Raw genomic sequence first — 26,846 nt, 5'->3', positions numbered from 1 at the left:
TTTTCTATGACTCTAAAGCTGTTCCAAATTTTTAAAAAATGAATTAAATGAAAAAAATCCACTCCAGTGGAAGTCCTAATAGTTCCTGGACATACTGCAGGGGAGTGTCTCACACACCTTGTGATATGCCTACAACAGCATGAAAGCTACTTCTTCAAGCTGTTAAGAAAACCAGCTGTTTGGGGCTGGGTGCGGTGGCTCACACCTGTAATCCAGCACATTGGGAGGCCAAGGCAGGAAGACTGCTTGAGCCAGACCAGTCTGGGCAACATAGAGAGACAGACATGGATCAGACAATATAGTTCTTAATATAAATTTTTTTTTTAGAAAATTGCCAAACATGGGTGGTGGCATGTGTCTGTGGTCCCAGCTACTTGGGAGGCTGAGATGGGAGGATCAGTTGAGTCTCGAAAGTCAAGACTACAGTGAGCAGTGATCACCCTACTGCACTCCAGCCTGGCCAACAGAGCGAGGCCCTGTCTCAACAAAGAAAAAAAAAGGAAGCAAAAAAGAAAAAGAAAATGAATTGTTCTCAGGAACGTTCAGGTGAGGTTTTAGAAGACCCAGTCATGGGATCCTCACAGGAGAGTGAGTCTTCTCGTTGCCCTCGCTGGGTAGACTCAGCGCCCTGCCTTCTGAGTTTATTTCCAGACCCACACAGGTCACTTCAGGGACTAAAGGTTTAAAGATGCCTGTACATTATAAAGAAAAAGATCGCTGTCTTTTTTACAGACAAAGAACCTAAGACTCAAGGTATACATTACTAACTGAGACCTCTGTGATGAAATGCTACAAACTAGTGGCTTAAAACCAGAGACTTCTGCTCCCTTACAGTTCTGGAGGCCAGAAGTCTGAGATCCAGGTGTTATGCAGAGCTGTGCTCCCTTTAAACCTGGAGAGAGACTCTCCCTCACTTCTTGCTGTTCTGGGGTTGCCGGTAATCCTTGGAGTTCCTTGGCTGGCAGCCTCCCGGCTCTGCTCCCTCCCTCTGCTATCACAGGCATTCCTCTGTGTCTGTCTTCATGTGGCATTTTCCTCTGTGTATCTCTTTCCTTCTTTTCAGAAGGACACCAGTTGGATTGGATTGGGGCTCACCCTCATACCCTTGTCTAAAGTCAATCACATCAGCAAAGACCCTATTTCCAAATAAGGCCACATTTGCAGATATCGGGGTATAGGACTTCAACATGCTCTTTGGGGAGACACAGTTCAACCTACAACAGAAGAAGATCCTCCCTCTTAGATGGTCCGAAGACAGTGGGTAGGTGACAGCCAGAGCCATCAAGAGTGTGCTGAGCTTTGCTGAATCTGTTCTCCATGATCCTACACCAGGCACACTGGCTGTGGGCTGGCACTCACTGAGAACATGGTGCTGGGTGTCCAGCCACCCACTGCTAATGTCATCTTATCGATGTCATCAGAGGAAATGTGAAGAAAAAAATAAGTACGCAAAGAAACTAAAACACCTGATGTCACGTTTCCGTTTACAGTCCAGGATTTTTTCCTAATCAGAAGGAACCTAAACCCAAATGCGTACATTTTTAAACACATTCCAGTGTAATTGGTTAATCCGGTCTCCATGACTATAGATTTAACAGCTAACACTATTCCACTGTGTCGATGTACTCTCCTTTGTTGGATATGAAGATTTTCAAATTTTTCACTATTGCAGATGAAGTTTCAAGGAATAAACATGTAACAGAATGGTTTCTTTAACTTTTTTAGGATGAACATGCAAGGTTGGAATTCCTAGGTCAAAGGATATAACAGTTTTCAGTATTTTAGATATTATCATAGAATATTCCAGAAGGGTTTGGCCAATTCACCATGCTGCGTTCCGTGGGGAAGTGAGTCATTTGCCACATTCTCTCCAGCATCAGATGCTGCCGTTTATTTAGTTAGTTTACCAAAAACAAACCAAAGCCACACTGTTCGCGTTTCTTGTTTTTTTTTTTTAATACAATGCCATCACACTGGACACAAGCTGAGAAGAGGGGTTTTTTTGGCCACTGTTAATGTTTGTTGACTACGTAAGTGACAGGAATAAACGAATGGAGGTAGGCTTTGAGCCCAGGCAGCTTACAGTGGGCATAGTGGGTACACTGTGCAGTGAGGGGCTGGACCCTGTGAAGATGCCAGGTACAGAGACAGCCAATGTCGCTTGCACACTCACTGTGAAGGAGGGTGCCTGTCAGCCCCATGAGGTGATGGCCCCACTTTACAGATAAAAATACTGAGCCCCGGGTCAAAGAGCTGGCTAGTGATGGAGCCAGTGTCTGACCACGGAACTGGCGCCTCGGTCCTCTGGCACCTGCTTCTCTGACCACGGGGATTGGCCTCTAACCTGGGAGCCAGAACGATTCCCCATGGTACCTGCAAGGAAGCTCTGCCTACAGGTGTCTATAAAACCATGTTATTCACGAGGCAGGCCTCCTCCCTGGGGGGTCCTGGCATTCTCCCTCCAGCTGGGGTTCTCCTGTGACTGCTGGCGAGCCTTGGAATCGCCGAGAGTTCCTTCTGTGAGGAGTGGCCAAGAGTAGAGGAGGTTTTCTCATTAATCGGCCCAGAGAGTTGTTGCCCACAGTGAAGCGTGGATAATTGCCATTTTTAATGGGGTTGATTTAGCAGCAACAATTTTGCAATTTTCTCTTTTCCCTGGGGCTGTCACCTGGGGCCCTGCACACCTGGGAAAGATGGTGGGCTGCTGGGGTCGGTCTTGCTACCCCTTGGGGCTCGGCCAGCTTCAGGGCAGGGCATGTGCTCCTCAGACCACCTGGGGACTTAATTAGCCCCCAGCAGCAGGGCCCTGAGGGCTGTGAGGGGCAACTGGGGCCGGCCCTCCCCCAGGGAGCCGGGTTTTCCTTCTCCACGACGCGGCAATCCCTCACCGCCACGGCCTGTGCGCACCGCCCTAGCTCTGCAGGGAAAGGTTAGGCCAAGTCGAACCGGAGGGTCCCCTGCGCGCTCTGTGGGAAGCGCTCCGCGGATGGGGCCTGCGTCCTTGCCGGGCTTTGTGGGCAGGGAGCAGCGCGGTAGGCGGAGCTCCTGGGACCCGCTCAATGCCTCTCCGGTTTACACATTAAATATTTTAAGACTCATTTCAGCCGGGCGCGGTGGCTCAAGCCTGTAATCCCAGCACTTTGGGAGGCCGAGGAGGGTGGATCACGAGGTCGAGAGATCGAGACCATCCTGGTCAACATGGTGAAACCCCGTCTCTACTAAAAATACAAAAAACTAGCTGGGCGTGGTGGCACGTGCCTGTAATCCCAGCTACTCAGGAGGCTGAGGCAGGAGAATTGCCTGAACCCAGGAGGCGGAGGTTGCGGTGAGCCAAGATCGCGCCATTGCACTCCAGCCTGGGTAACAAGAGCGAAACTGGGTAACAAGAGCGAAACTCCGTCTCAAAAAAAAAAAAAAAAAAAAAAAAAAGACTCATTTCAGCGTGAAAGAAAGGGTTACTCAGTAAGAATGGAGGATTGAAGCCACACAGGACGCTGCGTGAGGATTCAATGGACTGTTCTGGAATGGCGCCTGAGTCAGTGGGAGGAGCCCACCCACTATGTCCTTGGGGTTAGGGTGAATTGGCCAAGTGGGGCACTGTCCCCCCACACCCGCATGAAGGTGTGGGCTCGTTCTCTCTTGCCGACACTCAGGCTCAGCCAGTGCGCCGCCACTTCCCCATCTCCTTCCTCTTCGGGACTCCACCCAGTGCCGCTGGGGGCCCAGGTCTGCAGGTCTGTGCCAAGCTGTGCCTGCCCTCTTGGCGCCTCCAGGGTACCTGCGCCTCACGTGGCTTCAGTGGGAACCTTCCCGTGGTCCTAAGAAGCCTGGAGTGTCCCAGGCCTCTGCTGCAGACTCGGCCTCAGGCCTCCCGGGCCTCACCTGAGGGTCACTGGGGTAAAAGGTGGCTCTCCCTTCCTGTGCTCCCTCCATAGCCTCAGGCAGCTTCTGAGGACACCTGATGGGTCCATGAGGGCCCTCCAGGCCTTCAGAAAGAAATTCAGGCTGGACGCAGCCATGGCTGTTCACGGTGGCCTTCCAACTGTGCCCTGTTCAGGCAGGTGCCAAGTGGACCCTGCTAGGGATTCGTTCGTTTGCGTGCTATCCACGGATCCAAAGAGAATGCCACATTATCTGAGGGGACAAAAAGAAGCGCCTGAGACTGGAGCCACACTTGCTAGCCAGTCCAGGACCCACCTTCATGCAGCGGAGTGGCTCCAGGCAGGGTTGCCAGAGCCGGCGAGGACCACTGAGCCAGCTGAGGGCGCGCGAACAAGGTGACACGCTTGTCTCGGTGCTCTGGACAGCCCACCACGCTCTTCTGGGTGTCTCCTCTGTGGGCCGCAGAAGGCGTCCCTGCAACTGGACTGTGCCCTTCCAGTGGGGCCTCGTCGTTCCAGTTGGGCCATGTCCCTCCACTGGGGCCTTGCCCCTCCAGTGGCTGTGTCCCCGTAGCCTCAGAGGAAGGAGGGGGCAGAGGGCTTCTCCTGTGCTCTGGCCTCCTGGAGCTCGTGCTCCGCAGAGAAGCCGCATTGCACTGAGCCTCTTTGCCTGCACCCTGGCATCCCTATGGGGCTCTGCAGGGACGAGCGGGTTCTTTTTATCTACAGTACTGTTCGCTAGCTAGGACGCTTGTTTAGGTCGGAACAGACAAGCTCTCCCCCTGCCCCTGGGGCTTGTCTTTTATATTACAACAGCTCCATTTGTATTTCACAGATATCCACATCCTTGCACCCAAGGCAATCTGTGGAAAGCATCTGATGGGAGGAGGCTGAGTCCTCTTCAGTTTGACGCTGTGGATATTGAACTACTCCGCTGAAGAACTGGCAACCCAGAGCCCTCCCAGTTCTCCTGCTGAAGTGCTCTTTCTACAGAGGGGCGTGGCAGCAAGGTGAGCTCTGCTGCCCAGCCCAGGCCTGGTACAGTAGCCTGGTTATCAGTCCATTTAGCGGTCCTGCTCACGGCCTGGAAAGGAGACTTCCCACGGGGCTTCTCCTACTGGGATCCACATTCCACGTTGTGGGGTGGGTGGGGCAGGAGGGAGCATGAAGCTTGGTCCTTGGAGGCACAGGTCAGGTGCCGGGCATTGGGCAGGGGCTGGTGGGAGCAGGAAGCTTGGTCCTTGCGGGCACAGGTCAGGTGCTGGGAGTTGAGTCCTAGCCCTGAGTTCTTGATAAGCCATCAGTCACTTTGCCTGGGAGGAAACCCATCAGGAAGCCTGGAGGTCTCACGAGGCAGGCGGAATCTGGGACCCACCCACAGTGGTGATCAGGTGATGCTTTCCTCTGCTAAGGAATAGAAGAGAGCTGTGGCTTTGCAGGTGGGTGGCAAAATCTCGGGGTGGCTGGCTCCATCAAGTCACCCTTCAGACCTCCCTCCTGGGCCATCCACGTGGCAGGCAGCCTGCTCCTCATCTCAGGGCCTTACTGTGAGGGGTGTAGCCATATGCTGTCACCCATCCTGCGTCAACTTCCCCTGCAGTTTCAAAAGGACATGTTGACTATAATTCTGAAAACATGCTCTACTGACTTGCAGGGGTCCCTGCTCTTGTCCTCTGCTATAGGACAGACAGGGTCTGTTCCGGTGAAATTGGCGACATGCCGTGAGAACAGAGGTGAACAGCCAGGGACTTTCTACATGCTGTTGTGTTTGCATTGGCAAAAGGTTTGCGTATCTTGAAGGTTTGATTTTTGGATTCCATGGGAGCTTCTCATGACTGGACCGTACTCCTATCCCTGTTAGTACCAGCTCTCTCATGCCTTTACATGTTGGCACCTGGTCTTTAGAGTAGAAGATGGCACAGTTGTCTTTTGTTGGTTAATGCCACAGTGTGGAGGTGACGGCAGGTGACAGTAGCCCAGAGGTCTGGAAGGCAAAACAAGAAACCCATCTTATTCTGAATCCAGGGCAGCAGGAACCCTCTGAATCCTGCAGACCCAGTGAGGCCTTGTACAACCCTCCTTCCACCCACTGGAAGCCTTCTCTTAAAGACTATGTAAACCACCCGTAATCAAATCCAATTAAGAGGAGACAGTCTAACTTCAAACAAATGGTGAACCAACAGAGCATTCTCCGGTGAGCTACAAATTTTACGCCTTGGCACCTTCAGACGTTGTCAGGCCGAGCACATACCCAACTCGGAGCCAAATACACTAATGCAGAGAATTAGTTTCAAAGCACATGAGAGACTGGGAAAAAGAGAGTGATATTTAGGACTTAATAATTTAAAGTCCCAGTTCACTCTATAGGAGTATAAGCAGACATGCTATCCTGGCAATAGCACCGATTACCTTTTCGTTTCGTAATTAAAATATTCCGGGAATTTGAATTTACAGGATATTAACTCCTTTTTAGCAAACCTTATACCATTTGTCCCATCTCTGTCCCAGTTAAGAAAACGTTTCTCCATGGAGACAGTCAATGTTTTTAATAAAAAGTCGATAATCCATTTTCTCCGTATGTTAAAAGTAACTCAAGTTAAAACTTAGGATTCTATGTGTTCCATGTGGCGTTTTTCCTTTCTTGCAGTCTGAGCCAGAGAAGTAAAAACAATTTACAAAATATAGGGAAATGGCATCACACTGGCCAGTCTGAAGCAACGCTTCTTCATAGTATGAGCTGAAGGATGACTCTGACACCAAGAGGTGTCCTTGGACCGTGGGTCGGTGTCCCAGGAAAGGAGCACATAGAGCCAGTGTCTGGGGCGCAATATGAGCTCCACTCCATTGAAAAAATGTCAATTGCAGTGCAAACCGTATGCATTTCTATCTTCTTCAATGAGCAAAGAGTTAAACTGTGGTATATCCAGACCAGGGAATAGTACTCTGTAATAAAAAAGGAATCAAATCATGGATACTCACAGCTGCTCGGATGTATATCCAGAAAATGTTGTTGAGTGAACAAAAATGTCACTCTCGAAAGGTTATGTACACTGTATGACGTCACTGATATGTTAATAACATTCTTGAAATGACAGAATTATAGGAATGAAGAACAGACTAGTGGTTGGACATGAGTGAGAGGTGGGGGTGGGTAGGGCAGCCCTGGGAGGGAGGTCAGGACACATGAGGATGCCCTATGGTGACCTTGGTGGTGAACATAGGAACGTACTCATGTGAGAAAATGTATAGAAGTCAACACACTCATGTGCAGCTACTGAGCACAAGCAAAAGCTGGGGGAAATAGGAGTGACATTGGTGGGTTATGTTCATGGCAGTGTCCTGGTTGTCTTACTGTTTTGTAAGACATGATAGTTTTATAAGATGTTGTCACTGGGGGAAATTGAATAAAGGATACCTGGAATTTGGTGATTTCTTACCACCGCTTATGAATCATTGATGATCACACACACACACACACACACACACACACACACACACACACACTTTTTCTGAGACAGAATCTCGCTGCCACCCATGCTGGAGTGCAGTGGTGCAATCCTGGCTCACTGCAAGCTCTGCCTCCCAGGTCAACTGAGCCTCCCACCTCAGCCTCTGGTGTAGCTCGGACTACAGTCATGTGCTACCACGCCCAGCTAATTTTTGTGTTTTTTGCAGAGATGGGGTTTCACCACGTTAGCCAAGCTGGTCTCGAACTCCCAGGCTTAGGCAATCCTCCTGCCTCAGCCTCTCAAAGTGCTATATTACAGGTGTGAGCCTTTGTGCCTGGCTAAAAAAAAAATAATTAAAAGGAAACATAAGTGCAAATGGTCTCAGAATTCATTTGTATATGTGTCCTTAATATCAGGTCATGGCTCTATCATGTTGCCCTCTTTCGTGGTGTTCATAGACTGCTTTCCCGTAACAGTCTGAGTCACTGGACACTGAGTCAGTTCTGATCTTGACACAGGCAGTTCACAGTCTGGGGGGGCAGTCAAGGGCTTCCTGGCATCCCCCAGAGGGCTGGAGGGGAGCTCTGAGCTGGGTAGATGCGACAGAATGGATCTGGAAGTCTGGCAGGAGGCCTTGGAGTGGGGCCAGAGTAGGCAGGCTTTCTCCTGCCTGAACACAGGATGGCCTGGAGCCCCCTGTAATCACTGAGGTTGATTTCAGTCAACCAAGAGGTGTATATTGTGACAGAAGGGACTGAACTCGGGGTTCCAGAGAATCAGGCTCTCCCTGTGCGTGGCTGGGAGACCCTGAACGTGGCCCGGAAGGTCTCTGTTCAGAGCCTTGTTTTCCTCTCTGAAATGAGAGTAACAGAAAGTTGAATTCGAGGGTGTCTCATGAGGCTCATGTGAGATGCCATAAGTGAATGTCCTTGAAAGTCTCTACAACCCTGCCTATTTTTATTCCCAGAAGCCCCAGGGTGCAGTCAGCACTGCAAAGTCAGAGCTGCCGAGGTTGAGGGCAAGGGTAAGGCTGTGACTGGCTCTGTGCCCAGCATCATCATTTGGGCTTCTGTAGGGGAGGCATTGAGAGTGGACCCCCGGTCTCTGATTGGGGCGCTGTTTGGCTGGTCATTCCTTGTCCTGAGAGAGGACACTGCCTATATACAGGGGGAAGGTGTGGAGGCCGGAGGTTGCTGTGCCCGTGGGCAGACCTGTGGTGCCCAGCAGGCAGGAGGTGTTCCTTTCTGGGGTTTGGGAGGAGGCAGGAGTGAATACACGTCTGGGTGTCATCGAGAGGCAGATGCTTGGGGAAGCCTCGGGCCCAGATGGGGACATCCAGATGCTGGGGATCCCGGAGTTCATGCGGAGAGAAGGTCAGCACCAGGGCTAAGACCCTGGAAAGCCCTACAGTGTGGTCTTCATGGCTGCAGGCAGGTGACAGATGCTGGCGACTGAGAACTGTGGATCAGGGGACAGCAGGGCCACAGAAGTGGACAAGCTACTGCTCCCATGTCTGGAGCCTAGATGGGGAGCTGGCATCCCAAGACCCAAAGCCAGCTCTGCTGTTTGTTCTGTGGTTTTAGGAGAACTGGCACCCTACTTTCTCAGCCTCCTTTTCCGGATTATTAAGATGAAGGGTGGCTGAATCAGGGATTTGCTAGCTGGCCCTCAGGGTCCTTGGGGGGCCCACGGACCCTGTTATGGGCCACAAGAGGTGGGGGTGGGGCCTATCCCATGCTTTAAGTTTCTTTGGGTATGTATATGTCCTTATGTGCGTGCGTTGTACCTGTGTGAGTGTACCTGTATGAATGCATTTGTGTGTACCCATGTGAGCGTACCTGCATGAATGCATTTGTGTACCTGCGTGAGTGTATCTGTATGAATGCATGCGTGTGTACCCATGTGAGTGTACCTGTATGCATGCATGTGTGTGTACCCATGTGAGTGTACCTGCATGAATGCATTTGTGTGTACCCGTGTGACTGTACCTGTATGAATGCATGTGTGTGTACCCGTGTGAGTGTACCTGTATGAATGCATGTGTGTCTACCTGTGTGAGTGTACCTGTATGAATGCATGTGTGTGTACCTATGTGAGTGTACTTGTATGTATGCATGTGTGTACCTGTGTGAGTATACCTGTATGTATGCATGTGTGTGTAACTGTGTGAGTGTACCTGTATGAATGCATTTGTGTGTACCCATGTGAGTGTACTTGTATGAATGCATGTGTGTGTGTACCTGTGTGAGTGTACCTGTATGAATGCATGTGTGTGTACCCATGTAAGTGTACCTGTATGTATGCATGTGTGTGTACCCGTGTGAGTGTACCTGTATGAATGCATGTGTGTGTACCTGTGTGAGTGTACCTGTATGAATGCATGTGTGTGTACCTGTGTGAGTGTGCCTGTATGCATGCATGTGTGTGCACCTGTGTGAGTGTACCTGTATGAATGCATTTGTGCATACCCATGTGAGAGTACCTGTATGCCTGCACGTGCATGTGTGTGTACCTGTGTGAATATACCTGTATGTGTGCATGTGTGTGTACCTGTGAGTGTACTTGTATGCATGCATGTGTGTGTACCTGTGTGAGTGTACCTGTATGCATGCATGTGTGTGTACCTGTGTGAGTGTTCCTGTATGAATGCATGTGTGTGTACCCGTGTGAGTGTACCTGTATGAATGCATGTGTGTCTACCTGTGTGAGTGTACCTGTATGAATGCATGTGTGTGTACCTATGTGAGTGTACTTGTATGTATGCATGTGTGTACCTGTGTGAGTATACCTGTATGTATGCATGTGTGTGTAACTGTGTGAGTGTACCTGTATGAATGCATTTGTGTGTACCCATGTGAGTGTACTTGTATGAATGCATGTGTGTGTGTACCTGTGTGAGTGTACCTGTATGAATGCATGTGTGTGTACCCATGTAAGTGTACCTGTATGTATGCATGTGTGTGTACCCGTGTGAGTGTACCTGTATGAATGCATGTGTGTGTACCTGTGTGAGTGTGCCTGTATGCATGCATGTGTGTGCACCTGTGTGAGTGTACCTGTATGAATGCATTTGTGCATACCCATGTGAGAGTACCTGTATGCCTGCACGTGCATGTGTGTGTACCTGTGTGAATATACCTGTATGTGTGCATGTGTGTGTACCTGTGAGTGTACTTGTATGCATGCATGTGTGTGTACCTGTGTGAGTGTACCTGTATGCATGCATGTGTGTGTACCTGTGTGAGTGTTCCTGTATGAATGCATGTGTGTGTACTTGTGTGAGTGTACCTGTATGTTTGCATGTGTGTGTACCTGTGAGTGTACCTGTATGAATGCATGTGTGTGTACCTGTGTGAGTGTACCTGTATGCATGCATGTGTGTGTACCTGTGTGAGTGTACCTGTATGCATGCATGTGTGTGTACCTGTGTGGGTGTACCTGTATGCATGCATGTGTGTGTACCTGTGTGGGTGTACCTGTATGTATGCATGTGTGTGTTTGCATTTGTGCATATGGTTCATTTGGTGAATCTCCCTTTACATAGGGACTTTGAACAAAGGGATTGCATGTCTCACTAAAACTGGAAAATAAACAGGATAAATAGATACAATCTTAGGGCCATTTTTGCTCAAATATCCTGCAAAGACATTGTTAAAAAGGAGATATGAGTTGTGAGGAGCAAATGCTGTCTCTAAAGCATGTAAATCTTTTCTACTGCTGACAAGGAGACATAAAGCTGTGCCTCCAGCCCAGCCCTCCTCTACCCACTTCCCTTTCAGCAAATGTGTTTTGTTCTTCTCACTATGAGATTCTTGCCTGGGACAGCTTAAATCAAAGAAGAAATTCCAAAAGATGTAAATTAGGGGGAATGTATAGTGAATGTTACCCATGGCTACATCTGTTCACAAGGTTTAGAATTTGCTGGGAACCTCCTGTCTTTTTTTAATAGTTGCCCACCAGAAAAGAATTTCTGTGATGACAAATGGAGCACATGTCAGCTCCTGGGGCAGAGTGAAGGGCGCACAGGCAGGCGCGGCTCCAGGTCCCGCTGCCTTCCCGCTCAGTCTCTGCAGGCTGTGTGCGGTGCTGGAGCTCGTCAGCAGCTGAAGAGACTCATTTGTAGAACAGACATATTTGGGTCAGCCATGTGCGTGTCCACACAGAAATGCTCTTTCTGCAAAACAGCCCACCTTGGGCGTGGAGGGTTGAGCCCACGTTGGGAGTGGTTGGAAGCGAGCAGCGTGATGTCAGCAGTCTACCAGGGAGAGGTGAGGCTGGCTCCTTCCCAGTGGGAAGCTCAGAGGCCCCTGCTGCCATGCAGCAGATATTTCCACCAGTTCTGAAACCCACAGACTGACAGAGATTTGACTCTGAATTGACTAATGGTCATTGCTGATTTTTGAAGCACTTCGCTTTTTTTGTTTGTTTGTTTTTGAGACAGGGTCTCATTCTGTTGTCCAGGCTGGAGTGCAATGGCATGATCATGGCTCACTACCACCTCAACCTCCTGGCCTCAGGAGATCTTCCTGCCTCAGCCTCCTGAGTAGGTGGGACTGCAGGCGCATGCTCCATACCTCGCTCATTTTTGTGGTTGTTTCTTTGTAGAGAGAGGCACTCCAAATGTTGCCCATGCTAATCTCAAACTCCTGGTCTCAAACAATTCTCCTGCCTCAGCCTCCAAAGCGTTGCTAGGATTTCAGTTGTGAGCCACTGTGCCTAACCCCTTCTCCTTTTTGTGGGGTTTCCATGTTTAATTCAAAGCAGCCCTGCCTTGCCTGCCCAGTGTGGGCGTCCTATGAATGTTTGTACACTCAATGGAAGGATGAATGAATGGAAGTGTGAAAACATCTGCCTGCTCAACGCAGGGAATATCCTACAGCTGCCGTCCTGGAGACAGACACCACGCTAGAGAGCCCTTTCTCCACTGCAGTGACAGCGTTTAGGGTCTAAGAGCTTGGTGTTGGGAATAGGGCTGCCTTCCACAACCTTGCATGCTGCTTCCTGTAGGGGCCTAGGGCGGGCCTTAAGCTCTCCGCATGTCTTGGTTTCACCAACTTAAAGTTCCCTTCCCTATAGGCTCACTCCGAGAAGTCAATGTTTTGCTTCTTATGAAACACCGTGCTTGGCTCCCAGGGGCTGCTGGACACCTACTCACAGGCAGTGGGATTCGCGCTGTCACGGGCATTCCTTAGAAGGTCCCTTTGCTTCTTTGATGAATATCTTTCCTAGTGCTAGCTAGGGTCAAGGACTTCTGTTTCTTTGTTCTGTTTTGCTTTGTTGTTGTTGTTGTTTGAGACAGAGTCTCACTCTGTCACCCAGGCTGGAGTGCAGTGGCACGATCTCGGCTCACTGCAACCTCCACCTCCCAGGCTCAAGCAGTCCTCTCACCTCAGCCTCCTGAATGGCTGGGCCCACAAGCGCACACCACCATGCCTGGCTAATTTTTGTATTTTTAGTAAAGATGGGGTTTCTCCATGTTGGCCAGGCTGGTCTCAAACTTCCTGTATCATGTGATCTGCCGGCCTCGGCTTCCCCAAGTGCTGGAATTGCAGGTGTGAGTCAGGGCACCTGGTTTTCTGCTTGTTTTGAAAACCTTTGAGCAACCAGCGCCTGAAAAGGAGTCCCCTGTAGCCTGGGCTGAGCAGTTATCTAGTGGTTTATAATAATTAGTCATAGCCATCCTAGGCGTTGATTAGCTGGAGTCAACTGAGCATTTTGTATTTCTTTGCTGTAAGGCTTTTCAGAGGTAATTCCACCCATCATTAGAAAGACAAATTTGGCCTTTCACCAGGAGCCTCTGCCAGAGCCATCTTTCCCATCAGGAGACGCTGAGTGAGGCTGCACTGCTGTCTCCTGGGGGGCGACAAGAAATCCCTTTGTGGGTCTCAACTTAGGGTGAAAACTTGCGAGAGAGAGAGAAAGACAGAGAGAGAGAGAGAGTGTATGTGTTAGAGAGAGAGACAGAGAGAGATATGAAGAGACGGAGACAGAGAGACAAGACATAGAGAGATATGAAGAGATAGAGACAGAGATGCAGAAACAGAAAGAGACAGAGAGGTATATAAAGAGACAGGTGGGGCCCAGTGGCTCATGTCTGTAATCTCAGCACTTAGGGAAGCTGAGGTGGGCAGACTGCCTGAGGTCAGGAGTTCGAGACCAACCTGGCTAACATGGTGAAACCCCGTCTCTACTAAAAATACAAAAAATAGCTGGGTGTGGTGGTAGGTGCCTCTAGTCGCAGCTACTTGGGAGGGTGAAGCAGGAAAATCGCTTGGGCCTGGGAGGTGGAGGTTGCAGTGAGCCCAGACCATGCCAATGCACTCCTGCCTGTGCTACAGAGCAAGACTCGGTCTCAAAGAGACAGAGACAGACAGAGACAGAGATATATGAAGAAACAGAGACAGAGAAAGAGAAACAGAAATAGAAGGAGAGATAGAAAGATATAGAGAGAGATAGACATTGACAGATTGCGGATCCATGAGCCCTCACAGTAACCAAGGAAAGAGTGTAGTTTTGTTCTGTTTGAAAGTTCAATTACATTGTATTCTGGAAACTTCCCCGTGGTGGGCATTTGAGGCCCTTGTGGAGAAGAAGGAAGAGTCCTCAGGGCTAGCCCCCAGCTCACTGGGGACCAGCATTCTGCCCAGGAAACCGGGCTCTTTCACTTTAACACACAGCAGACTTTTCTTCTGATGCCTGGGTCTGTGTCTTTAAGACAATAATTGCTGAATTGAAATTTGAGACTGTTATCTTAATAACCAATTACTCAAATAACTTTGAAATTGGCTTAAATTGGCTCGTCATGCTACATTTACCTGAATCTTTTTATGGGAAAGTTAGGAACAAGAAAAAAAGAATTCTTGGCGGTCTGATTTGTTTGGTATTGCTAAAAGGCCTTGCTTGCAACAACTAGGTGGCTCTGGGTTCCCTGGGCCCAGACCCTGCCTCCTACGTTGGAAAAAGTTCTGGGGTCAGTTCTGCTCAGCTCTGCCCACTGAATGCCACCACGCTGCACGCTGCTGGCAGTCCTCAGTAAAATAAAGCGCGGCATCAACCGTGTTAGCCAGGAAGTATTTCTGTGTGGCATGCTCATCAAATAACATTTCCTCTTCTTTGCAAAAGATTCCAATTTCGCTGATGTCTTTTCCTTTTGGAAAGTAACAGATGAGATTATGTAGCTTTAATTTTTCTCTCCTCTAACAGTTATGGAAACTTGAAGGTGAGAGTCACAAGCTTTAAACTAAAAGAATCCACCATTTATTAGTGATTTGAACAGAGGAGAGTGAGTAGCTAGGAGCGGTGTACTTGGATTTTATACGTGGCTATAAACCCAGTAATAGAATATTACATCTTTTTCTCAAATAGAGTCTTATAGCCCCTCATTTTTCTCATAGTCTAAACTAAAGTCACGGGGGTTCTTAGCATTTTGTTATGGTCACGTGACCTTTTAAATTGCACTGTTTGAAAATGTTGTTTTTGCAAACTGATTCTTTGCTTTATTTTAGAAACAAGGGTGGGAGGCTGAGGTCTTCACTGAGTGGCTGTGGTTCTGTGATGAGAAAAGGCAGCACGGGAAGGAGAACAGAGCAGGCGCAAGCTGCCCGGAGAACCCAGCCCATCGCACGGCCCCGATTCTCCTCGCCTCTCCTTTCTCTCTCATGCCTGGAGCCTTGCAGCCTGAGCGGAAATTTAGAGTCCTCTGTCATGGGTGAGCATGGCCTGACCTGGCTCCGAGAAAGGCCACTTTTATTTCCAAGTTGCCATTCCATTCAGAAGGATTTTTAAACTTAGCATCTGCTCCTGCTAACCAAAGAGGCTGGAAATTTCATTGCTAAAGTCGTATCCTAGATGTGCTTCTACTTTAAGGCATGGAGGGAAACACGGGAAAAGAAGGAAGATGATTTCCAGGTTGGATATTGATCCCCAACCACAGGAAAACAAGTGACTCTTTTCAGACACCAGGCAGTGCTCCGGGAGAGAACGGCTGGAGCTGTGGGGGGTGGCAGGTAGCTGAGAGTTGGATCAGGACTGCTCTGTGGCCCCACAAGCCACTGGATGTGCCAGGGGTCTCCTGGTGCAGCATGAGACACACTAGGTGAGGACCATTAAACTTGCCTCCCCAGTGAGAACTGTGGCGACACAAATGTGGGGGTGGGGGGTGGGGGTGCTAGTGGAAAGAGCAGTGACCCTGGAAACAGAAGTCCTCTCCCTGTGGGACCCGGCCCAGGCACCTGGCCGTCTTGGGTTTCAGTTTCTTATCTACCGAGCAAAGAAAGATTATGTTTCTGGCTTCGTATCATGTGTTGGGAGGAGTTTGGAAATGGCAAAGTACTATATATGAATATGAAATATTAGAGCTTTCATGATGCAACAGGATTTTCAACCTCATAATTTACCTCAAACTCCAGGAGGAAATCACCTTGTCATAAAAAACATCTCGGAATGGCAATCCTTTATGCTTCTACACCGGGAGAAAATGCAGCGAGGTTTCCAAGAGAAAGGGATTATAAAACTGTAAAAGAATCTAAGTTCAAAAGCCCTTGAAAACTGCTGGACTGAGCCTTAATAATTCAAACAATTCAGCCAAAGTTTTTCTTTCTTGTGTAATAAAACATGTGTTTTGGACAAACCAGATAATGTGTCATAAAAAGCCCAGGCAAGATCCAGAAACCATGGATTCTGGGTCTTCTCCCACTGCCAAGAGTTCTGTTGAATGCCCCGTGCCTGTGTTTCCAGGACGGTGCTCAGAGCTGGCGAGCGTGGGGCCTTCGCTGACCTTTCCTCACTCCCACCTGTCCCCTTCCCTTCAGCCCCTTTCCAGGCACTCCCATCTTTCCCCCTTCTTCCTCGCCTCTAGCCAAGTCAGGGCTGTCCCCCGACCTCCTCCTGATGGGGCCTTTCTGCTTTCTGCAGTCCGTTTCCCCTGCTCAGAGCCTGGGCTGCAGGCATCAGTCATGTGGAGACTCATCTCTGGGTGGCCTTGGCCATAGTAGGGTAAGGGACTGAGGGGGAACAGAACTCAGGGCTCTGGAGGATGGGGGAGGAAGGGAAGAAGCGTGCTGGGAAAGTATTTCTGGCCTTCTCTAGGCTACTCTAATGACGTTGGCAATGCCACAGGGGCTTCAGATTTGCAAGAACACATTATTTTTTCTTGGAAACTTTTTAATATAAAAAAAACACATTTCTAATTCTATCTGTAATTCAGAAGTAAAAACCTGAGTCTAGGCCATTGAGGATATGTCCAAAGGATTTAGGCAAACAGAGTTTTAATAGAACAATATTGTCATTTTTGTTTCTATGCACAGAACAACAATGATATTGAAACACATTTGTATTTATTAAAGTATCAGATCATTTGTAGACGGTGGGTCAAACCAGAGAGGCAAGACCTGAGGCTGGACGGCGCAGGGGTGCGGGGGCACACGGACTCTCAGCGTCTCTCCCTGTGTGTCTGTGGATTCTGTCATGCTTAGTTTTATGGGTCCACTTGACTGCATTAAGGAATGTCTAAAGAACTGGCAAAGCATGATTTTGGGCTATGTCTGTGAGGGCGTTTCCAGAGGAGATTGGCATTTAAGACAGGGCAGGCTGAGGGCCCAGGCGGGACAAAAAGGGGGAGGCGAAATGTCATGCTCCCCACCCCTTCTCTCGGAGCTGAGGCACACTCTTCTGCCTTTGGACTCCGGGACTTACACCCGGGGCCCCAGGTTCTCAGGCCTGTGATCTCAGACTGAGAGTTACACCATGGACTGCCATAGTCCCAGAGTTTTAGGATTTGGACTGAGCCATGATACGACATCTCCAGTCTGCAGAGTGTCCTTTCTACTGCTTCTCAGCCTCTGTAAATGCACAAACCAGTTCTCCCACTGAACCGTATCCCATGTACATAGGAGATACACACACGCATATATTTGTGTCTGCACATATATATATATATATATATATATATATATATATGCAAATATCGGTCTACCAATAGAAAGCTAGCTAGATATGAATGTCTGTACCCTGTCTCTCTGGGGAACATGAATACGATGTTCCAGATGGTTACAAAATTGTGGTTTCCAAAGAAAAAAGCCATCAATCATACTATTTTATTTGTGTGCATTTTACAAATGTGACCTGTTAAAATAGGTAGGAATTTATGGTAATCCCTTTGTGTTCCTGAAGTTTGCACAGTGCTGCAAGGATAGAGTCTGTCTTGACTTCACTTCAAGTACGTTGTGTTCTCCTACATAGCTTTATGTCAGAGGTTAGCACTTACGTTGGTCAGGTGGGCATGTGTGTTATACTACTATGTGGAAGTAAAATCATTTTTAAAAAGTGACTCAATGGCTCACATGTTCTGCTGAGGTCTAAAACTAAGTCTAAAACCTGGGGAAACAGCATAAAGACAACAGGTAAGAGTGAAAATACAGAAAGCAGATCCAATGGAACTCTTGGGCAGGGATCACCACTGAAGAATCCAATTGTCAGTGACAGACGTGCTGGAATCGTCCTCAAAACTAGACAGCCTGGCCTGGAGGAAGTGGCCCTCATCGAATCTCTTCTCCATGACCAGTTAGGAAACAGTAAAGTGAGCATGAAGATGATTCTCATCAATACACAGTAAAAACCTCGGGCTTTTCAAGGCCAAGTTCAAATTAGACAAAATATGAGGGCAAATGATACAAAACTGATGATTTTGTTGTTAAAGGAAGAGGAGAACCACGCCCCGCCCACCTTCAAAATCACACCTTTCAAATTGGGGGAAAAAAAAAAAAAGGATCCCAGGCACCACATTCTGCAGGAGCACCAGGATAAGCAGCAGGAAGTTCACAACAGGGGAAGTAGAAGGCGCTGCGGGCTCCATTTGTCACCAATGGCGTGACTGTGCATGGCGTGGCACTGAAGGCAGCCTGAGTCAGGGAAGCTTCTGGGTCATGTGCAGGTGTGTGTAGGTGCCTGTGTCATTGTGTGCACACGTGTGTGTGTGCAGTTGAGCTGTGTCTCTGCTTTGCAGGTAAACGGAACCATGGAGGGCAGGAATGGGTGGGTCAATGTGCATGAGAATTGTTCGTGGCCTTCAGATAGTTGAACACTATCACAGCAAATCTAAGCTATGAGATTGAATACTTTTAATTTAGTTAATAATTATGTTGTGAACTGTGATGAGATTGACCAGTGCATTTTGCAAGATTTGTGGTCTCATTGCACCTGAGCATAGCTATGCTCTGCCTGATACCAGTTTGGACCTTGGTCATTCACTGAGGCCCCTCAATCGGCCACATGCTACTGACCCCAGGACAGTGTGCTTTGAATGTGGCCAGGGTGGTGGGCACACAGGACTCTCTGAGCAACGAGTGTGTGAGGTGAAGCTTTAGCACAGGAAAATTATCTGAAGAACAGAGGGAGAGGCTAAGGAACTGTGGGATGTGGGAGGCATTAAAATACATCTGCGTTCCTTGATGGTGCTTGAGGTTACTTTGAGCAGCTGACTCCAGGGGTATAGCTCAGCAACATGTTTGGTTTCTTGAATCGCCTGAACATGGCGTTTTAGGGTTGAAATATGAGTTTGAATTTGCAAGCTCAAGTAGCAGTGATCTATTTTTTAAGATCAAACTGTGACCCAAACACATGAATTACTGGTGGTTACCTTTTCTAATACTTGATGATTTTATCACACACTGAAAAAATAAATTGATTATATAGTATTGGGAATCCTTCAGAACTTCAGGCAAATGCTGAAAAAGAGTATACGAATGTTTTTATCAGAATCAAATGCAACCACACAATGGATTAAGGTTCTATTCACTATTATCTCTCAAACTGAAAGATAATTCCGCCTTCCAGATGGTAAGTCAAATATATGCAGCAAAAGTAACGGGCAGAGCAACTGTGGCCTTCGGTGAGAGGTGAGAAATCTTCCCATAATTTTGGGGTCCACATTCAAACCGCATGTTCAGAGTCATAAAAAGTCTGATAGTCCTATGAATATATGGTATACAGTTAGAATGTTCTAACTTGGTAGTTCTGAAAAAATAAGAAATGGACTGATTCAAGGCTGGAGCTCTATTGTGAGCTGCCTAGAAGTATCTTCGTAGGAGATTATGAACAAGAACATGGCACTCACTGATCCAAAGTCACACTTTTAACTGTTGATTTAAAAGAAGTTGGTGTTCAAATGAATGTGTCAAAACTGGGATCTCAAAACAGAAAATGGTGAAGCAGAAAGAAACCGGTTCTTGATGCCTCCTGCAATATGTCGTTACATGTCCAGGAATATGGGGGAGTTATACAGAGGGTTCACAAGCTGCTGAAAACAGAAGGGACACCGTGCAACACAATTCCTTATAATAAACTCAAAATAAAGTAATGAGTCACCGCAGCAAACCTAGGAGTGAATGTGGTTCATGGACGGGGAAGCAAGTCATTCCCAGGGCCTCATCCACAGACAAGAGGGCAGGGAAAACAACTGAGGGTTAGCTGGCAGAAACTGAGGAATAGAGAGTCTTTTAGGAGAAGGATTTAGACTCCAGTTTGACATCCTCTAAGAGAAATTTTTTTCCGACCATGGTTTCCAAAGCAGGGAAGTTTTCTCAGCCAGTATCAGCAGGAGTCAAAGGGCATAATCCAAGTAGGAACTTTGAGAAATGTTCACCAAGAGACAAGCAGGGAACGTAGAGCCCCCAAGAGATTAGCAACTCCCAGGCTGCTCCCAGGCCCAGGCCTGAAGGAGGAGGTGGCAGGGTTAGCCAGAAAAAGAGTCAGAAAAAGTAAGCAGAGCAGGGTCCTGATCAGCCTGCACAGGGGCCTTCCCCGCAGGAGCTAAGGTCTTTCCGCAAAGGACTCAAATGGCACTGGGGAGCCACTGTGGGGGCTTCATGTCCACTCTCCAGCTGGCATTCCCCACTGCCTGAAGCCAACCAGTCTTAAAGAAACAATTACTCAACAACACTTGTTAAAGAATAGGAAGACTTTATCCAGGACCACCTCCATAGGTACAGAAACCAAGGCAATGGGATTTTGCAGTGACTGGGCTCGGCTCTGAATAGAACATGGGCAGTGGGCATCTACAGCCAAGGGCAGGGTGAGGGTCAGCGGGTGGAAAATGACTTAAGAGGGAACATCAGGGCTACAGGAGCTTCTGGCTAAACCGATCGAACACGATGCTTGCTGAGGACTGGCCAGGGAGGTCAGACACCACCTGGGGACCAGCGGAGGAAGTGGATCCTGATCAGATATCATTGAGGGCGATCAGGTGCCTGAGGACTGAGGTTTCTGGAGAAACTCACTTAGCAGTGTTCTTTGCGAAAACTAGATTTTACGAGGAAATACACGGATGTGCCTAGGAGAAGCTTCAGGAGCATGACTAAAGTTTGGCCAAGCAAAGAAATTTTGTCACCAGAAGTCCTGGAACAAAGAAGCCTGATGACATGATCGCCTTGGCTCAGGCCGTGACCCAGGGCAGCTGTGGGGGTAGAGGCTGGGACTGGAGATGATCAAGAATGGAGCTAAAATTCACAGTAAAATGCCCAGCTAACGGGAGGGACAGGAGTGACTGGTAATTGATCCAAGCATCAAAAATAACGGGAAAAGAAGAAAGAACGATGTGAAAAAATGCAAGCTATACAGCCAGGTAAATCGTGTTATGTTATATGCTGATGAAATGAATGCTTCCAGTTAAATATAAGAAAACCCCTGTTTTTTGGAGCCAACCAGAGGGAAGCTCTCCTTGAATGCCTTTCTCCCAGCCTGGGCCACGATCTTCTCAGGCCCTGGGAGCTTTGCTTTCCTCTGTGCCCCTCTTGAGGGTTTCCATGCATATTTAAATTAAATGCCCCATCCTCATCGCTTTGCTCATGCAGGGGAGCCCCTGCCCTTGGCTGTCACTGCTGAAACACTTGTACCCACGCATTCCATGGGGTCTGGCCTTGTTCCTAAGGCAGCCCCCTTCCATTCTGGCCAGTTTGACACCATCAGTGGGACAACATCGTGAACAACCCCAGAGTTTGCTCAACTGTGAAGCTTTCCGAGAATTTGACGAATTACAACTCATGTGAAGAGACACATAAAATCTTTTACTTTTCACTAATCCAGCATTGCTCATTGCCACCTGCGTATTGATTGGTAGGGAAAAAAAGAACGCAGCTAAATAACAGTCTGGCTGTAAGCTTATGCAGACCTGGTGATTGAAACCATCTCTGTAAGTGGTTCAGTTCTCCTGGAGAATGTCCAGGTGCCCTGCTCTGCCTCTACTTCCTTCCCAGGGGCCTGTGGAGGGGGTGTGGGATGACTGGGGCATTGGGCATGCTTCTGGTGATAACTGTGGCCTCCAGGGCATTGTGCCTTCTCTGCCTGTGAGCCAGCTCCGTCGGCTGCCCGGATTCTGGTGCTGGAAGCCAGTGGATATGCCAGGCTGTCCCTGGCAGCTGCCTCCTGGGGTCTCCCACGGAACAGAGAGCAGAACCCCATTTTGAGGTCCCCGAACTTATATCGGTAATTAAGACAAAGATCTGCTCAATGTGCTCTCTGACCTCCTCGCCCCATCCGAGCCTCAGAGCTGGTGAAAGGGCAGCATTTCCTTCTTCTCGCCCCGTGTTCTCTTCTCTCCTGCCACAGAGATGGCCTGGCCTTGTCGCAAGCAGGCGGGCCACTGCCCTCACAGCCAGGATGGGACCCTGGGGCTCCGTCTGAACGGCTAAGGGGAGGGACAACACATCCTTTCCCATGGCTGTCGCCTGGCAAAGCTCCTGCCCCCTGTGTGCAGGACCAGAACTGGACATTACCCAGCCTTTCTGCCCCTGGACAACACGACCCACTGGCCCCATAGGCAGTTGGGAGCATGAAACAGCTGTGGCAAAGGACAAGAAGAAGCCACAAGAATCGTTTTCAAGAGGCACTCTCCTCGCCGCTGAGCTGGAAGCATGCCCACCTGCTCGGTCTCATCGCTCCACTGGCCACCTTGCACAACTGTGGCTTGCAGGCAGGTTCTGGGTTCTTCCCTGAAGCACTCTGGCTCCTAGCACAGGCCCAGCAGAGAGAGGACTTGGGAATCAAGTGAAGATCAAGTGTGCAAATTTGTGATGCCCCCCCGCACTCCCCCCCCCCACATTCTTATCTCCTTGGGGTAGTTCCTTCAAGGTGAAGAACTGAAATCTCAGAAAGATTCCTGGACTCCCATGTTCATTTCAGCATTCCTCACAGTAGCCAAGATACAGGAACAACTAGTGTCTGTGAAATGCGGTTCATCCATGCAGTGGACGACGATTCAGCCTGAGAAGAGAAGGGGACCCTGCATTTGCAGTGACATGGGCAGACGTGGAGGATGTTATGCTGGGCGAAACAGGCCAGGCGCAGAACAAATACTGCAGGACCCCACTTCTATGTGAGATCTAAATAGTCAGGCTCTTTGAGTTGGAGAGAATAGCATTTACCAGCTGCTGGAGCAGGGGAAATGGGGAGATATTGGTCAAAGGGTTCCAAGTTTAGTTATGCAGGATGAAAAAGTCCTAAGACCTCCTGTCCAGGATCTATAGTTAATGATATTGCACTGTGCACTTAAACTTTTACTGAGGTATCTTGTATTAAGTCTCCTTACCAGAGAATTGTTTAAAAATCGAAGAATTAAAACATAAAAATAAAGGAAGCAGGAGGAAACCTCCTCGAGTAGTGAAATGTAAGTTCTGGCCTTGACTGTGGTGAGGTTTTCAGGGCTGTGTACTTATTCTGAACACATCACATTTCATACTTTAAATATGTACAGCTTTTTATACGACAATCCTATTTTAATAAAGTGGCTTTAAAAATAAATAAAATAAAGTCAAGGGGAAGTAGCTAAACTATCATGGCAGAGAGTTCAGGCACAGCCTCCCAGTCTGCAGACACTGAGCAAAGTGGCTTCAACGCAGGCTGGACATGGAGCCCCGCAGGGATGCAGGAGGCCGAGGGTCCAGAAGTTCAAGCAGGCGAGAGTCTAGACAAAGGGAGGCTTTTTGTGTGTTCACTGGTAAGCCGTGAACAGAAGATTTTGTTATTGATTTAAAGAAAAAGAAAAGAAAAAAACAAGATGCAAGCTTGCGATGGAGAGAGGGAAGTTGTCTCCCCGAATCCCCGTGGTGGCTAATAATCAGGGGAGTGGCATGTGGTGGCTACTTGCGAGGGACTCTGATCCCAGTCTTGGTTTCGGTTTTGTTTGTTTTGTAAGCAATGCGGCTTCCACTTGCTGGCCCTCAGCAGCACCCCTCATTGGCGTAAGAGGCAGAACTGTCTCTTCACTAAACCGTTAGCATTACAGAAATTAGCATGAAGTGACACAACACGACATCAATAATACCGATGCTCATATTCACAAGAGATTAGCTCTATTAACCTTTGAGTGAGCTGGAAGCACTGCCACTTTTTGACCCCCTCTACCCCCCAAAAGAAGCTAGGGATGTTTGCTTTAAAATACACAAACTCAAAGCACCTGCGTTTAATTTTCGTCGGGAGCACAGTTTTCATTTCTGAGCTGCAAAACTTCCGTGCTCCTGGCCCCTACTATGTCAAAAATGCACAGTGGCAGATTGGCATATTGAGCTATTAATAATTTGCTATATGTGTTACAGATGTTGCATAAATGAACAGTGTTCTATCACTATTTCTTGACATTGGGGCCCTTGGGGTGGCAGGCTAAGACCCAGATCTGTCTACAACCTGCCTGTTCTGGAAAGAAGGGGGGAAAAAAGTGGCCCCTTAGAGCAGAATCACATTCCAGCTTGCAGAGCCAATTTTTCAGATGTTCGCTCTTTCCTGTTCCTTGTTCCTCCACTCAGACCTCATCTGGCCATGATGAAAAATGATGTGATGCAATTTTTTATTCTACGCTTGACACTCTTATGGAAGGCAATGTGGTTCATTGATTCCAAACTCCAAAAAGGTCAAGAAATGAGGAACAAAATTTTTTGGAAGCAGCCCAGGGAAAACTTTCAACTTGGACCACGTATACCCAGGAAAACAAAACTGCTAATTGTTACCCCTTCTGTTGTTATTAAGCTTCAGAGGAGCCCTGAGCATATGTTTCGTGAGCATGTACTTTTATATTAAAACATTATTGAGCCACCAGGTGAAATGTATATTAAGTGTCTAGCTTAAAATGGACAGTAGGTTTAGATTTTGACAGCAAACAGCTGTAGGATTTCTTAAACTTAATTCGAATAATGAAATCAATAGGTTATGCTACAGTTTCAAGTTTCCCCAAACAAATTTATATGAAAAATGATATTAATTTATTTGAGATTACTCCAGCCAAGAAATAGATTTTTCTCTGTCACTTCTGAAGGGTAGAGGGGAGAAAAAATTTGAACTATTACAAAAAATGTAGCTTGGATGGTTTAGAGATCTAATAAACAAAATGTGGCTTTTCAGTTTAGATTAATCACAATTGCTTGTTTACCCGTTCTGTGGCTGCGATGATTTTTGAAATGCTAATAAATTAGGTCTCCTTTTAATCCCCCAAGTCGGGAGAAGAGCCCTTTCCAAACATAATGCGTGTGTCGGCACCATGCCCAAGGTTTTCTCTTTTCATAGACACTTAAAAAAAAATGCCACACAGCAGTGAACCCCCTGTTGAATAATTCCAGTATGAGTAAATCCTGAAGGTTAGCAATCCAAGTTTAAGCCAAATGGTGCCAGATAAAAATTCCAATTTAGACACGGTTCCAATTCGCACTGCTTTCAGCCTGTCACCTTCCCCAAACAGTGCAGCCAAAAGATTTAATAGCGTCACCGGTAGGGCACGCATAAATAGCAACTTTTATTGGTCACTATTTTGGAAATGTCAAAAGGGCTACAACATGGTTCTGGTTTGCACTGAGCCTTCACTTTGCTCACCTAGATGAATCTCAGAAGACGTTTTTTTCACTGTGACATATTGTGATTCCATGTGAAAAAGCGTTTTCACCCATTAGACTTCTGATGTGGGACCTGGCAATACATTTTCTGGTAGTGGCAAGGAATCCACACCCTCTTACTGAATCTCCCATGGGGATGCCGTCTGTCCTGGTGGCCATGGGACCCACATGGCCTTGCTCTCTCTAGAGGCTCATAGTCTAACAGAGAGGAGAGATTGGTACCTGGGACAGTTAATGCAGTGCCCACGGTAGGAACAGGGTATTGGGATTGAAGGGGACAAGAGAAGCCGCATCTGGGACGTGAGACAGACTGAAGGCAGAGGGCCTGGCTGATGGTGGAAGAGGGAAGGGCATCTGTGTGAGATGGGGCCAGCATGGGCCAGAGCCTGAGGAGGGGTGGGGGGAATGGGCGTTCTGTTCAACACATTGGTTCAGAACTCAAAAGCCATGTTTCAAAAGAAGTCCTCAGTCTGTGTGTTGTGTGTGTGCTGCACGCAGGAGTGAGTCACTGCCATCCACGATGATGCTTCCCTCTATTCCCGCATGTCCTCGGAGATGCTGTGTGTCTGCTCCACCTTCTTCGGTGAAAGAAGATCTGCCCACTTCCAGGGACCATCTGGAGTCCAAGATTTGGTGTGCTGTGCGTGCTCATTAGTTACGGCTGATACTTTCTGCAAAGAGCATTTCAGGGTAGCAGTCCTCTCAGAGACGGAGCCCCAGCCCCACACTTTCTGAGAAACAAGAGCAGTCTCAGAGGGGCTGGGTCCTGTCGCTCTAGGCTCGGCTATATCCAGAAAGGGGCCAGCATTTTACTCCACACAAATGATTTCAATACCATGTTGGACGTGCTCCTCACTCAGATTCCTGTTCCCACTGCTCGGCGGCTCACTCAATCACCTTCACCGTGAAAAAGCTCTGGAGCCTGGATACCTGTGGGCACAGGTGAGGAGCGGGTGACAGTGCCATATGTGCCGCCCAGCTGGCCTGGGGGCGCTGCACTCCCCTGACTGAGTTTGCCTCCGAGGGCTGGTCTGACCTCATCCTCTTGGCTGGCATAAACGGTCCTCAGCTCTAACCTCAGGGCAGCTGGGCTGTGCTTGAGCGTGGAGGATGGGAGTGGAAAAACCCTTCCCCTTCAATCCTGGACAGAAACAATCCCCTGAAGACAAGCCCAACTACAAAACCCATCTAGAAGGAAAACCCGTCTTGTTTAAGGAAACTTGAGAGCTTTTTCCTATTGCAAAGCCAGCTCGATTCCTTCTCCTTTTCATTTATTGGTGACTTTAACAAATGTTTTAAACCAAATTTAGAACAGCTGGTTTTCCAGAAACTGCTGGAACATAAAGAAAATGCTTCATTTGGTGCCATACCCAAATAAACAGGAGTTTAAGCCTCAAGCTCTGACGACGTCTGGCCTCTGGTGGCTCTGGTTACCGAAAAATTGGCCTTTGTTCAAGGCGGATGGTGTATACCTTGCCAGATTGAAATACCTCGTGTGTATTTTGCAATGAGTGCAATTGAATTAATAGATACTGCCTCTCTAAGACCCGGGTGATTTTCCTGTAACAGACAATCACCATTGGACAGAGGGATTTAAAACACTGTGGGTGTCACTTGTCCAGGCTTTCAGACAAGGTCAGAGCACT

General features: G+C 48.2%; 1 long non-coding RNA gene across 1 annotated transcript in view; it reads left to right on the top strand.

Moving 5' to 3' along the window:
• Positions 1–15,732, top strand: part of LOC104650216 (uncharacterized) — a 57,399-nt gene extending 41,667 nt beyond the window's left edge. Inside the window, exons 5-6 of the long non-coding RNA XR_012512970.1 lie at positions 4,717–4,891; positions 14,836–15,732. This is a non-coding gene — a long non-coding RNA (uncharacterized LOC104650216). The remainder of the gene's footprint in view (positions 1–4,716; positions 4,892–14,835) is intronic.
• The last annotated feature ends 11,114 nt before the right edge of the window (positions 15,733–26,846 follow it).

Source organism: Saimiri boliviensis, chromosome 12 (assembly GCF_048565385.1).
Source record: "Saimiri boliviensis isolate mSaiBol1 chromosome 12, mSaiBol1.pri, whole genome shotgun sequence".
Classification (NCBI taxonomy): Eukaryota; Metazoa; Chordata; class Mammalia; order Primates; family Cebidae; genus Saimiri; species Saimiri boliviensis.
The sequence above is the reverse complement of the archived record's forward strand: the minus strand, read 5'-3'. Positions and strand labels throughout refer to the sequence as shown.